Here is a 12,713-nt window from a genome sequence, read left to right as displayed (position 1 = left end):
CACACTTCTTAGGGGCCAAAGCAATGAAATGGTTGACTAACTTGCGGTATCTCATTAAACTGGCAAATCTTGCTTGTCTGAGATCATAGACTGTGTACAAAGAGTCAGCATTCTGTCACTGTGGCCACTTCTTACTCCGTGCCAGCAGAGAAACAGTGAGGAAGTACCAGTTTCTGCATATTTTATTTTGAAGGGGTTACAGTCAAGAATTTGTATTTTTGTGCAGTTTATATTTGCAAAGAGCTCTGTAGATTTAAGTCCCAGGGCTTCTGCTGTGATGTTGCTATAATCACCCCTCTTATATACGGAGGAGCTGAAATATGCATGTGAAGTACCTCCTGAGGATCAGAAAGTGAGTCTGTGGCAAATGCAAAAGGAGAACTTCAGGCTCCTGACTTCTTTTCTTCTCAATACTAAGCTCTTACTTGTAAAGTAGACCCAAAAGCTAGCATTAAGGGAAGGCACGGCAAGTTGTGTGACTCACATTTTTGTCGGCTTTGATGTACAAGAAGGAAGTGTTTCTAGTGTGACAGGGCTGTCCCTGGTGTACAGAGCAAAGCCACCTGTGCAGCAGGGAGGGCTGTGAGGACTGCACCTGTGCAGGAGGCACTGTAGTCCTGTATGAGTGCTCTCGATGTGAATGCAGCCTGAAAGCCTTCCTGAGATACACTGGGTACAGCTGGTCAGCACAGCAAAGGATAGGACCACTGCTGAGTCACTGCATTGCAAATGCAGAAGGTATGGGTTTCTGTGAAAGCATGAGATGGAAAACAATAAATGCACAAGACTTGATATGTCTGGTATGTGTGTATACATGCAGATGCGAACATCTATGTGGGTGTGTGCACACATATGCAGGTAAGGAACCTCGTTGTTTTGTAACTATCATTTGTAGTTTAGAAGACAGGTTAAGCACTGGATGAGGATGTACATTTCCTTTTAGGAAAAAAAAGGGGAAATAAGCTATGTATATCTTGAGCTTTACTACCCTACAATCATACAGACCACTACCTGTAGAAACTTTTCCAGTCCTCAGGGGGTAAACAATAGGATAGGGATTAGTGTTGATGCGAGTTATGGGTTGAGAGCAGGGCACAGAGGTCAAACAGACAGAAGGGATTTAAAGTAGCTTGGTGAATCAAGTGCCCAAGATAGCAGAGTCTTGCAGGACATACAAATAAAAAGGAGTGATATTTATCTGAAATGCCATCAACAGTACAAAACATAAATGTTAATCACAAAAACGCCACGACATTTCTTTAATTGGCCTAATTTGATTGGATCTCTGTCAGAGATCTGTCTTGCACCTTGTCTTTAAGGCGAAGAACATCTGAAAACATCAGCTCTTTGAACCTATAAGGTGAGTTTTACAGAGTCACAGAAGAATTTAGGTTGGAAGGGTCCTCTGGAGGTCATCTAGTCCAACCTCCTGCTCAGACGAGGTCTGACTAGATCAGGTAGCTCAGGGCCATGCCCAGTCAAGCCCTTGACACCTCCAAAGATAGAAAGCCCACATCTTCTGTTCCAGCTTCATGGTAAAAGATTTTTCTTATATTTAATTAGGATTTTCTGTGCTCCAACTTTTGTCCATTGCCTATCATTGTGCACCTACAAGCAGAGTCTGGCTCTGTCTTCTTTGTACCCTGAGGCCAGGTAGTTTCAGCAGTCATGGCTCCTTTAAGCCTCCTCTTCTCCAAGCTGATGGGCTCATCTCTCTAAGCCTCTCCTCATATGCCCGTGCTCCAGCCCCCTGGACAGTCTGGTGGCCTGCTGCTGGACTTGCTCCGGTGTGTCAGTATTTTTCCTGTACTGTGGAGCTTTCCCATCACCCCAAACCAGCTTGTACTGGTGCCATGCTAATCTTCTCCGTATCATTCGAATTTTAGTATATAGGCTGCCAAAGAGAACATGATTTCATTAGAAGATAAGCTAGAACTATGAATTTTCTAAAAAGAAGAAACTTTGAGACAATGGAAATTAAAGGCTTTTAACCCATTTCTGCCTTCTCTCTCATTACCCTTATGTTCTGGTCTTTTTCTCAGCCCACAAATTTCAGTGGCTTCATGCACTGTAAGGAAGTCTTCACAATCCTCTCTCAGCATCCTGGGAGAAGTATTTACATCAGCTTGGGCCCTTGGTTGTGTATGTCTCCTCTGCCTGTCTCAGAGCTCTGCTGTCGCTGTGCTCCAGGCTCCTCCTCTTTGTGCATTTCTCCATTCTCTCTGACTTGCTCTGTGCTCCAGAAACTTTTTCCCTGAAAAGTTGCTCAATTGCTCTTGGAAAAGCACAACTTCCTTCTCCTTCCAGAAGATGCCCCCTGACTGAGTGCAGCCGCATTGTTCTCTGCTGCCTTTTGAACGGAACATAATGCATATTAGGACAGGGTCACTCCAAATGAAGAAATTAAAATTATAGACTCAACTTGTTAACGGAAACATCCACAATATTGTTTTGAAAAATTATTCATTAGGGTCTGGCCCTGATTTTGGAAATTACTCAGGGTGGTTTTATAACAGTCAAAAATCGTAAGGTGCTGTGTGTGAGGCTTTGGGGTTTGGACACATTTTTCCACAACTCTCTACGTTTGTCAGTGAGAACATACAGCTCTTTTGACAGTAGGACTTGGGTGGGCTGATGGTTGCTGGATGCTGTAATAGGAGGTTGGCGGGACACAGAATGATAAACTTACTTGTCAACAGTTTCTCTGGCTTTCTCGGGACAGGCTGAGCTTTGTACCTCTGCATCTTGTTTCCCATATAGTCCTCGGGAATTTCTCTGGTATGAGTTAATTGATTCTGTATTTGTTTGCTGCTGTTGTTTTTGCATCTACCCAACATGAAGCCCTTCTCACCCACAGATGCTCATTTTGTATCTATTACTCCTACTTTGTTACGTTGCTTCCTTCAGCCAGAAAGAATTCTCCTTAAATTGTTTGCATGTTGGTGGCAACGGAGATGGAAGACCAAAGAAAATAAAGAAGAGATCCACAGTAAATATTGAAAATGGGGTCCTTCCAATGTGTGGGATGGAAAATCAGGCTGCAAGCACCATGAGGGAGATCTGCAGTGGGGTGACCTCAGCAATGAGAGCCACAAGAAGAGTTTAGCGAGTACCTCAAGAGGAAGCAGACCTATGGCTGCATCTGCACACAGTAAGGCACTTTCCCTGGAAAGCAAGCTAGATGGAGGCCAGGTCAAAAGGCTCTGTGGGGCCCTTTTGGCCTCTGTGCCTGTATGTCCTTCCTGCAAGACCAAATAATTGTGTAGGCTTGGTGCCCAATTAAGGTTTCCTATGGCCATGGAGTTAGGATATTGTTAAGATGCGTGCACGGGCCAGGGACCTAAAACTACACTTGGATATTGCAGGCCAGACACCTTAATGCCCCATCAGTTCATGTTCATTTGTGGTCACTTTCTTTTTGAAATTTTGACCATTTGCTGTTTCTCTGTCATGCAGCATCTTTTTATTTCCTATTAGTTATGTAAGTTGCAATGCAGTTGTACTACCAGCATTTTTCCACGCTGAATTTCGCTGTTATTTTGTCCCCAGATTTCTGCTTTCTTTACTTTCTTTTATAGCTTATTGGGCATTATTTCTTCATCCTTGCTACTGATTGCCTCTTCCTCATTGCTTTTCATGAGAATTCTTTTGTTTGCAGTAATTCAGGAAAATTCACTTGCTTTGCTTCAGAGCCTGGATATTGGCATAGAGAATTAATCAGTTTTGATCTCCTTGCTTTTCCTTGTGTCAAAGTAATTTTCCAGACTTGTGCCAGGCTTCCAGCACTCCTGTTTTTCCTTTTGAAACAGAGGGCTCTGAATTTCCATTGCCTGGCACTGCGGGTGTGCTCAGAATGGCTGCCTTCCCTGCCCATTCGCTTTCTAATTACTTTGCAGGTCCAGCTCAAGTGGGCTCAGAATATAACCTCCTTAAGGCTACCCAAGGCAAGCTGACAGCCCCACGGGTGAGATGCCACCAAAGTGAATTTCACCTATTTCATTAGAGTTTTGTACACTTGAGTGAACCTGGGTAAAGCTGCGTGAAAGATCTCTGCAGAAATAAACACAGCAGATCAGGGGCTACATGCAGTTTTCCCTAGTGATTTATATATTTTAAGATTAGAGCTAGCACTTTGCAAAACGCTGTTTGATGTTAATTAGGTTTTCCTGAACAGACTAAACCAGACATAGTTAGCTGGTTAAAATTGTACCCAAAAAATTGTGACCTCTCGCTGTGAAATGTCTCAGTATATGCTGTTGTTTAGGCCTGCTCTTCCATTTTTTTTGGAGGCGGCAGATAAAGCATGCACTATATCGCTGATACAGAGAGGAATTTTTTTTTTATCATTTGGGAGTAACATCTCTGTCTCATACCTACTGTTGTTAACGGGAGGGTTTTTTTTTTTACTAAATACTTCTGCGTTCATTCTACTTGTATTTTTGACAGGAGGAGCACTGTCAAGTGAGTTTTCAGCTTTTTATGAATAAAACCTAATAGGAAGCCTTTCAACAGCATCAGAGCATCCACAGGTACAAAATAACTTAACCAGCTCTCACAATCCATGTAGTTACTGGCAAACCTGATTCATTTTATGAATAATTTTACTTGGATCTGGGTGTGAAAAATGTTCACATGAACAGTATGAGCAACAAATTTCCAGACAAAAACATGGAGGAGGGAGAGTATGTATAGACATAGTCTGGGGGGGCCTGTGACTTCATTGCACTTCACACGATAAGAGGGTTCACTTCAGGAGCTGGTAACGGGCCGGGCCGGAGACTTGAAAGGCCGGGCTGCAGGAAGCGGGGCTGGTGAGTCAGGAAATGGCAGCATTCCCTCCCAGTCATCCTTGAACCGCTGCCCTGGTGTGCTCATAGTGGGAACTGGATTAGTAGAGATGCTGTTCCTTCAGAGGAGATTTCAAACTTGGGCCGTGACCATTTGATGTTGTTAAGCGTTACGTGCTGTTTCTTCTCGAGAGCATGGATTTCAGATCTTGCATCTGGCCTGGTCTCCAGCCCGGTTGCGTGTGTTTTGCAACCACCCGTCTCCGCAGGATGTGCGGAGGTGCGTGTCTCCTTTCTGGCCTGGCTTTCCATCCCGGCGCCACCAGCCCTGCTCTTGGCCAAGCCACATGGCTTTCTTGACCCAGGAGTCTCTTGCGCGTGGCTGCTGTGTAGCTGTAACTCCCTGCTACACGCACGTTGTTCTCTGTAACATTTGCTCGGTTTACCGGTGGCGGTACCTGTCGGGGGGTTACAGCGTTATTTGGCGGCTGCAGGGGGACTTATGAGGGGGCTACGGGGAGCGAGGGCGCAGGCTGGCAGCGGGCTCGGAAAGGCACCTTGGGCAGCGCCGCCTCCCCACCGTGCCGCCCGCCATTAACAGGCCGCGGTTACGCTCCGCGCTGCATCGCGACCCGAGCGGCGGCACAGCGCGCCCGGGGCGGCGGCACGGCCCGCGCCAGGCGGGAGACCACCGAGCAAGGCCGCCGGCGGGGCGGCAAGGCGCCACCAGCTCCCCCGCCCCGGCAGCCCGCCCGCCGCGCCGCCCGCCGCCCGGCGCCTCGGCCCCGTCCCCCGCCGCGGCTCGGACCTGCCGCCTGGCCGCCCGCGGCGGCGCCGGGCGGGCCCCCCGCCTGCGGGAGCGGCGGCGCCGGCAGCGGCCGCTAGATGCCGCCCTGCCCAACGGCTTGGAGGCGGCGGCGGCGGGCGCGGCGGCCGGGCGGCGGCGCGGCGGCGGCTCGGCGGGGCCGCGGCGGCACCTCCGGTCCCTGCGCGGCCGCCCGGGGAGCGCGATCCCCGCCGCCTGTGCCGAGCCTGGCGCTGGCGGTGCCGCCTTTCCGCCCCCGAGAACAGCGCGGGGGGCTGCGCTGCCTCGCGGCGTTTTCCGGAGGAGGCGGCTTGTCAGGTCTCGCTCCTCCGGAGCGGGTCTGGGCCAGCGGCCGGGCCGTGGGGCCGGGGCCAGGCACAGCCCCGCGGTGGCCAGGCCGGGGACCGGCTGCGCCACTGGCCGCACAGGCTGGCGGTGGGGCCGTGCGGCGGCGGGGCGGGGGCCGTGGCAGGGGCTAATGGCCCCGCGCTGTGGGGAAATGGGCCCGGGGCCCCGGGCGGGGTTGGGAGCGGCCCCGGTGGGGCCTGGCACGGTCACTAAGTTCAGGCCCTGGGGACCCTGGCACTGACCGCGACCCGTCAGGCCTCTGCAGGGAGCACGGAGCTGCCAGCACAGGGGTCACCTCATGGTGACAGGGGTAGATGCCAGAGACTGAAACCGAGTGCACTGTTCGTCAGAGGGGCTCTCGAGCGATCTTTCTTTAAGACAAACAGCAAGCAGCCCTCAAATGGATCAGAGCAAGTAGTTTGGATGCTGAATTTCGGTAGCAATTGCCCTTTTGAACCTTGCGTGTTTCAGTTTTCCCTCATTGAATATTCTCCCTAAAAGAACGGATGCATTGACTGCATGCATGGGTTTGGGGAACAGAACCATGTGAAGAACACAGCCCCATGCTGTAACTGCACGCTGGCTGCGTGCATTCGTCAGGGAAAACATCAAGAGCGGTTTCTCCACACTTCAAGACTGACTCTCAAGGAGGCCAAGGCCACTGAGATTTTGGGATTATTCATATTTCAAAGTCAGTTCACAGTATGAAGTTGTTTAGGGGCTAAAGGAATATAAGCCATTTTCACATGTAGTTGTTCGGGTTTTTTTGAAGAGAGGTTTGTGTTACTTAAAAATGCTTACAAATGCTAATTTAGCATCTGTGTGAAATGCTGTATTGTCTGGACTTCTGTATTTGCAAACGGAGCAGATAGCGGAATTATAAGCACTTCCTGCGTGGCTTCTTGGCTGCAACCTGGACTGACCCCATGAACAGCAAGTGGTGGCGAGCAGTGTCAGACTTGGATGCTGCCTTCTGTTACTGCTGGTGGGTTAACCTAGTAAAACTGCTTGGCTTCCCTGCTGAACTTGCCATGTAGTTCCATCTATAATGTAAACATCTGTTTACCAACTGCAGTGAAACCACTCTTTCTTTTTGTGTAGGCTACCAAACAGCTGTCAAATGGGAACAACTTTGGTTATCACATTTTTTAACCAATGTCCTGGATAGAAGAGGTTCTGAATGCCTTTATCCTTGTTTGACTTTCCTGGTTTTGGACTGGATCCTTCTCAGCTACGTGTTTTCAGTCTCTCACTGGGCTTTTAAATAACCCCCAGGAGTGTGCTGGATGTCATCCTCCTACAGAGCTCAAGTAGATTAGATGGGAGCATTGAGTTCGTTGGATCGCTGTGGATCCGTGCAGTTCTTCTAGGCATCTTCTATCCATTAGCATCCCATTCTAAGAGACTTTGTGGTGTTCGTTTTGACAGGATGCATTATGCTTTACAAGGTTATGTCTTAAAATCATAAAACTATGAAAAGAGGATTCCCAAGACAGTATTAAAAGCAATTGTAATGGCAGATGAGCTGAGAGCTGAGATCACAGAGAATTTTTTTTTGTCAGCGTAGGCATGCATGTGGCATTCAAGGTGATAGTAGTCATGAGTGAGCATACCTGTGCAGCAGAATATACCATAGACTTGGAAATGTTTGGTTTGGAAAAAAGAATGCTTTTCACATATGTTAGTATGCATTTAGCAAACAAAAGCTGTGTTGAGCACTCACCAGACTTTTTGAAGTCAAATCCAGAGCAGGGTGTCCATACATGTGAAGAAACCTTGTAATGCTCTTTCTGAAGTTAGAGAAACAGCCTCTTTCTGAAGTTAGAGAAACAGCCTCATTGAGGAGATGCTCATACAGATGGCTAGGCTTCCAGACTTTTGAAATTTGGGATTTATTTGGCTGAATACCCCAGAAGTCATCTTTAGGTTCTCTGTGACTCATCCAGGCTGTCTGAACTTCTCAGGCTGGAGACAGGAAGCGATGAGCAGGTTCACTTATGACAGGGCTTCCTGTTTTGCCTTGAACAGAAGGTGTTTAGATAGACTGTTTTCTTGATGTTCTGCTGATCCCAGTTGAGTTCAGTGATGAGGCAAAAACAGGAGAGAAAATGCTGGTTGTGGGATGCCATTCTTGCCAAACCTTTTCAGCCTCCAAAGAAGGCTTATTTTGGCAGAATGTTAAGTGATGCTTTTTAGGTTGCTTTTCATTTGGGGAGGCTGATGGGAAAGATTCTCCTCCCCAGACACTGAGCTATACATAGTTTTATACAACCAAAATGTCTCTGAGTAGACACGGAATAAGTGACGAAAAATGAGCTTTTACCAAACCTGTGGAATTCATTTGAACTTTGCCAGGTGTTTGGCTGTAAGACTGTGAGGTCCCATATTTAACAGCTCATATACTTTACCAATAATATGTGAAGTGTTTCATTATCTTATACACTGTAGTTGGCACACATCAGTTTGCAGACAAAGAGCAACGGTTTATGATATTTGTGGAATCCATGTGCTGTTGTATCCATGAAATGATGTGTGGTGTATGATAAGACAAATATATAAGAATGAAAGAGCTTATATAGCAAATGTAAGATACTTTCAAGTCTATGATAACTGAAACCATAAATTGTTAAGTAACATCAGTATTTTGGGTTTTGTCTCCCCTTACAAATGCCAGGAGTGAAAAGCAAATAAGAGGCTTGCCTTCAGCTCACCAAGGTGCTAAAGGAATACTTGGGACAGAGGAAGAGCTAATTTATTTTGAGGCTGCAAAATGACTAGGGCTTTTTAGGGTATTCATCCTAAAGGCCAAATTAAAACTAAATGTGGGTGGACAAGCTTACCAGACCAACTGTGTACTCACACAAGTTCCCAATATTCAGTAAAGTATCAGGACTGAAATAATTATTGCAAGATTCTCGTTGGATGAAAAGGTCTTTGTGTGTATTTTTGTGGATTCTTTACCCCCGTTTTCTCTGTGTTTTCTCTGTTTCTGCATTTTAATATTTCCAGAAAAAAAAATGCTTAAAACTTAAACCTACTTCTAAGTAAATCTCTGATTGAACAAGTCTGTAACATTGCTTTGCAGCATAGCAATGTGTGTAAGTGTGTACATGTGTACTTCTCTATGTATAAATGTTTTGCTGAGGTATAGGGACTAAGGATGAAAAGCGACTATTTACACCAGCAACTCCCCAGGCATGGGAATCTAGTGTGTTGCAAGAGTGGCGATGTTTGCTGTGGCAGTGCTTGCAGCAGCCTGTGTGGTCTGCCCTGGCCTTAGCAGCCTGTCTGGAGAACTGGCAGGAGTGAGCTGCCCAGGAGACCTCGGTCCCCGGGTGAGGTCTCGAAGAGCACACCAAAGTCACCAGGCTGCTACCCAGCTGCAGAGAGCAGGGAAGCTCAGGGGGATCTGCTGTGCCTCACCAATTGTAATCCAGAAAGAGCCCCAGATATCAAGAAGACTAGGGAGGAGAAAGTCAGACTATGGAAAGCAGAACAGGGAGCTTCTTGCTTTCCTGTCTTCTGCAAGGACTTTGGCAGACTGGCATGTGTGTGGTGGTTCTGCTCTGTCAGATCCATTTTCTTTAGAGAGCTAGCGGACCTTTGCATGTGAACAAGAAAGCATGTCATTTGTTTGATGCTGAATTTCAGTATTTGTACTATTTCCCCCCTTGAGGCGGTTTAGGAGTATAGAAGATGATTTCAATGAACTCTTTATTATTATTTCTAGTGCATTTTCTGTGCTGTAAACACTGACTGAATGAAAAGCTCAAAGGCAGTCCAGTCCCCTGTGGGACTGGAGTCTAGTATTAGCCATCTGACCAAGAAATGATTGGACTGGTCGGTGGGGAAGGCAAAGTGATGGGAAAACATGGTAAGAGTAATGTTATGTATATCTATGTAAATTAGCAGATTGTAATACCTCCTTAGATGCAGGTGATCACTACAATAGCATATTTGAAGTTGTCTGAATTCAGTGGTTTCTTCTTGACAGAGGAAAAGGCAGTTCTAGGAGATGAATGTTTTTCTTTGTGTTTAAAAGGAAAAATAAAACCAAACCCAAGAAACTTCCAAAGACCCCAAATCTTTTGAGGAAAAGGATGAAAATAAAGCTTTCCACTGAATCTGTCATACTACGCTGACGCTTTTGTGGTTAGTCTCACATCTAGTGACTGCACATATATCATTCATTCGTGTTCCTGACATGATAGTTGCGAAGCCATTTCTCTGGCACTGATGATGTAAGACTGGAGGATTTCTGTATCAACTTTCTGCATTTGCTGCTTAACCTCTCTGTGGAAGAAATGACCTTATTTGGAGCCAGTAGCTTACACAGGTTGAGATTTGGCAATGGTTTTTGGCTGATAGCAACACGATACGGCATTACACCATTTTTATTTTCCCACCTTCCACAGTGGAGTTCACTAATTTCTATTGTATGTTGGTTGTCTGAACTCTCCATACACTGGATGGACTGAAACTTTCCACAGACACCAGAAGTGATCAGCAGTTTGAATATGGAAATCTGTGTTTAAAATGGGCATAAATTTAGAGAGGACTTAAGAGTGTACTAACCATTAGTCTGTCATATATTTTTGCATGTTGGGCAGAAAATAATTCAGTGTTGTCTAACTTTTAGTGATAATATATCATGAGTAGGATGTTTACATAGGATAAGGATAGCAGAAAAATTCTGAGAAGGCTTGCTGGTACATTTCTGAGTGGTCTAATCCCAAATCTGGATCAATTACTGATGCAGTCTGAACAAGGCAGGAAAGCCAAACATATCTGTTTGAGCCATATGAAATGTCCTCTGAATAGGCTTTGAAAACATGGCCATGAGGTAAATTTTGGTTATTATTGATGAGCTGGTGTTTGATTTTGAACTACTGCTTAAATGAGAGAAACGTCAGATTATTGGTTTCTATCAGTAATCACCTAAGTGAAATTTCATTAAATACTTGTGAGTAATTAATAAAATGAGATCACTGATTTTTTATCAAATCTTTGTCTAAGACCTTAACATAAATCTTGTGAAAATATGCAGTTTGCATGAATTGAAATAGAAAAGCCAGAATCCTGTCTGCCTAAAACATAAACCCGTACAATGCAGAGAAGGAAGTTACAGTTTAAGATGCCAGGAATTTGAGATATAATTTCAATATTCTTTCATCTTTGTTCTAAGATGTCAGTGCATGTAGAAGTAATAAGGCACGTCTGTATTTCAGTGCACATCATTTTAGGTCTAGGGGTGCTGAGTGTGAAAATAAATTTTTCTTATGTTGCATTTTAACCAGGATAAAATGACAGTTTTAGAGTCACACAGTGCACATAACAAGATAAGCAATGCTGCTTCAGCACAGCTTACATGTACTGTAAGAAAGAAGTGTATACTTAGAAAGCAAATGACAGCCCTGAAGTTATGGTGATATTGTAAGGCACTGCTACAATGGTTATCTTTCATATCATTCTTACAACCTTGGCACACGTGGTTTATGCTCAAGAATTTAATTTCCTTATTTGATATTTTTATAGTCCTTAAAATCTGCCCTATATCCAAGACTGAATACAGGCAATTAAAGAATTTCATAAAACTTTGTATTTTGAAGGGGAATATTATTAGAAGGCTGAACATTTATATCAACATTTTATTTACAGTACTGTCTGTTCTCTCAATATTTGCTCACAGCTCTCCATTGTTGGTGGTGGGATTTGCATATGCTGAAGTCAAGCAGAATTAAGCTTTCATGAGCAGATAATTAACAGGCAAATGTAGTATCTCTGTGCTCTGTAAATTACAGGGTTTTCAGAATCCTGGTTATGTTTTTTTGCTTAGCTAAATTTCACGTTCTTACATGTTATTTTTTTATCCGGTCTATAGTTTTTGAAAACAACAATATGCTTTATGGTGACTGATGATTTTTGTTTGAACTGATTCTACATGTTGCCATGAAATATTTTTATATTTCAATGTAACTTGGAAATATGATCCATTTCTTTAGGTGTTGCTAATGCTCTGGACTCTTACTATTGTAGTGGTGTTAATTCTTCCCAGTCTCTGTTATGCTGGTCTGGCTTGCGCAAAGAGTTTAAAAAGGCCAGGAGCCTAAGACCACCAGCATTGTAGGGAAATAACATCTGAAAAGCTCCCAATCTTACAGTCCTCCCTCCTGCTGATGAAGAGCAATAGCAGACTTGATTTGGGTTTATTTGTGAATGGCTGTTTTCTAAAAAAATAACAAATCAAAGAAATAAATCAATACAGATCTTATATGACATTTTATCTGCTTTCATTTGTTGGTTGCTGTAGCATGACTGATAGAAAAGGATGCATACTTTCTGTTTTGCTGCTAGGAACATGCTTAAACATTTCATTTATTGTGATACATTTCTGTCATTTTGCTTATACTTCCAAACACATTCTACCACTTGCTCTTTTTTTTTCCCCAAATCCACAGATTTTGTAGGCATTAGTTCCTCCTTAGTTTAAGTTCGTCTTCTTCTTTTGCACCTTGGGTCAATGTTCCATTTCCTCGTTAGTCCTTACTTGGGAGAAAAGCCTTAGTGACTTCAACAGGTGGTCTCCTGGAGTCAGCTCTTGGTTATGCCATGTTGAGTGTATGATGTCTGTTAGAGAGATGCAGCTGAAATCACCATGCTTGTTTGTCTGATTACAATCTGAAATTGTAAGCCAGAATCTTTAGCACCAGTCAGACCCTCCAGAACTGCTCTTTGTATTTGCTTTATTACTGAAGTTTCAACAAGCTACTTGC

The sequence above is a fragment of the Falco punctatus genome (assembly GCF_963210335.1).
Source record: "Falco punctatus genome assembly, chromosome: 3".
Lineage (NCBI taxonomy): Eukaryota > Metazoa > Chordata > Aves > Falconiformes > Falconidae > Falco > Falco punctatus.
This window is presented reverse-complemented; position numbering follows the sequence as displayed.